Source organism: Tachyglossus aculeatus, chromosome 11, assembly GCF_015852505.1.
Source record: "Tachyglossus aculeatus isolate mTacAcu1 chromosome 11, mTacAcu1.pri, whole genome shotgun sequence".
Lineage (NCBI taxonomy): Eukaryota > Metazoa > Chordata > Mammalia > Monotremata > Tachyglossidae > Tachyglossus > Tachyglossus aculeatus.
The window spans coordinates 36,193,634-36,195,966 of NC_052076.1; the positions used below are offsets into that span (position 1 = coordinate 36,193,634).

The following is a 2,333-nucleotide window of genomic DNA, read 5'->3' on the forward strand; positions in this document are numbered from 1 at the left end:
TGGAAGTCTGTGGTTCCCTCCTACTGGGTGAGGGGAAATCCCCTGTGTAGAATCCTACGCCACACCCCCACCTCAAGTCTGCCAAAGAGAGCCTTGAGACCAAACCACATTCTTCAAAACATTCCTAAAATTCTCCTCATCCTCCAGGGAGCCTTCCTAGGTTAACACCACCCAGCTTGCTAGTCATTCCAAACATAACCCTTCAGGACTTCTGTTTGTCTCTGTCACTGAGGAGAATAAGCTTTGGTTTTTGTTCTGGTACATGTCTCCTTCTCGAGGGTTGTGTGTTCATGGCTAGGAGTGTCCTCCTTGGGTGGAGTGAGGCAGATGGTCACTCCAGGTCCCTTCCAGCTGCCTGATTCCATGGTTTTAAGCTCCAAACCAAGAATCCCAATGGCAGAATATCTGCCTTACTGGCAGGGAATATTCCTGTTCTAGAGGAAGTCCCTAGACCCATCTCCAAGCTCTGCAGTCACCCTTGGTTAACTTTTTTTATGGTATTTGTTAAGCACTTACTATGTGCCAGGCACTGTTCTAAGCCAAAGTAAACAGGTTGAACACAGTCTCTATCCTAAACAGGGCTCACGGTCTTAATCCCCATTTTACAGATGAGGTAACCGAGGTCCAGAGAAATTAAGTGACTTGCTGGGTGTGGAGGGGAGCCGCTGTCAATTAGGCAGAAACTAGACCAATCAGGAGGCAGCATACACAAGGACACCCTCTCCTGTAACAATTCCCCATCTGCCCCAGCTCAACAGTGACTTTATTTAGCTCTTTGCCACCGAGTTGCGATGAAACATCTTAATGGCAAATTCTCCAGCCATTAGCCGGTCGAATCAGATGCTGTTAGCACAGTTAAGATCCAGGCAGAAGCCATGAAATGTTGTCAACCTGCCGGCGTGTCTATTGAAGTCAAATTCCACGTTCCCCAGGTAGCTTGACCGCCAAGCTTCAGAGCACATCATAGCACACACAGGATGATCCCAACTCAGCTTCCCCTCCTGCCCCTCCCCCAGGGTCTCCGGATGACTGATCTAAGTCAGGGTCAGGTTGCTGCCTGTGTCCTTTTGACCTCTCACAGGAGGCCTGTTCACTGGCCACACCTCCTGCCCTGGGCTCTGTTTCCCTTCTGAAGTCTAGAGATTTCCCCAAGAATCGAGGTCCCAATCCAGTCTGGGGGAGGCAGTTTTATACCCCTTTCCCTCCCACATCTAGACTTTTCTTCTCCTTTCATTCCTCCTTCCCTAGATTTCCCTTTGATAGTCTCCTCTGGTTCTTCTCCCCATTTCCAGCTCTCATTTGCTCTTTCATCTTCATTTTTTCCCTCTCCCTACTCTCTGCTTTCCAAGTCCTACACAAATTCTCTTTCCTATTGCTCAACGAGGGATTCCAAACATTGAAGTTTGACCACCCAGGGGCTAAAAATTTAATAAGCTCATGGTGGACAGGGAATGTGCCTAGCAACTCTGTTGTATTGTTCTTTCCCAAGTACTTAGTATAATGCTCTGCGCTCTGTAAGCGCTCAATAAATACCCCTGATGATGTGATGATGGAGATGAACATTGTGGCATCTGTTCAACATGTATTATGTGCCATGCACTGTGCAAAGACACAGTGCCTGAGCTGTGTGAGGTTCACAGTCTAAGGGGAGAGAAAATGAGTACCTCATCCCCATTTTACAGATGTGGAAACTGAGGTGTGAGTTACCCAAGGACACAGAGGACACAAAGTGGGTGACACAAAAGACACAAAGCCAGAATCAGAACACAGGCATCCTGACGTCCAGATCCTTATTTTTTCCATTAGGCCAAGCTGTCTCATGAGATTCCTGGCCCTGAAAATCTGTTTGACCCCTTCTGTTCCCCACAGACCCCTCTCAGGGTCCACCTGGAGAGTTTCCAGTACTCTACCAATCTCGACGAAGGAAGGGACAGTCAAGCAGAGGCATACCCATTCCATTCCTAGCTTGGGCAGTGGCTAGTGAATGGAATGCAATCTGCTACAAGTCAAAACTCACCTGTGCTGGGCAGCAGCAACATGGGAGAGAGTCCAGGGCAGAGAATAATGTTTACTGTGTGGAAGGAGGTAATGGCAAACCACTTGCATATTTTTACCAAGAAAACTCTATGGACACACTACCGGAACGATTTCAGATGGAGGTGGGGCATTCTGGGAGAGACGTGTCCATGGTGTCGCTACAGTTTGGAGTCAACTCGACGGCATAAGACAAGTACCCCATAGATGGATGTTTAGACCGTGGGGCATGGAGGGATTTGACAAGGATGGAAGTCAAAGGGTGCCAAGATATGGAAGTGGGAGATGCGGGAAGAGAG

At 48.3% G+C, this 2,333-nt stretch overlaps 1 non-coding gene across 1 annotated transcript; it reads left to right on the top strand.

Moving 5' to 3' along the window:
- Positions 1–1,870: 1,870 nt before the first annotated feature.
- Positions 1,871–2,007, top strand: LOC119935400. The gene has a single exon (XR_005453284.1). It is a non-coding gene; the product is annotated as a small nucleolar RNA SNORA7 (small nucleolar RNA).
- Positions 2,008–2,333: the final 326 nt, after the last annotated feature.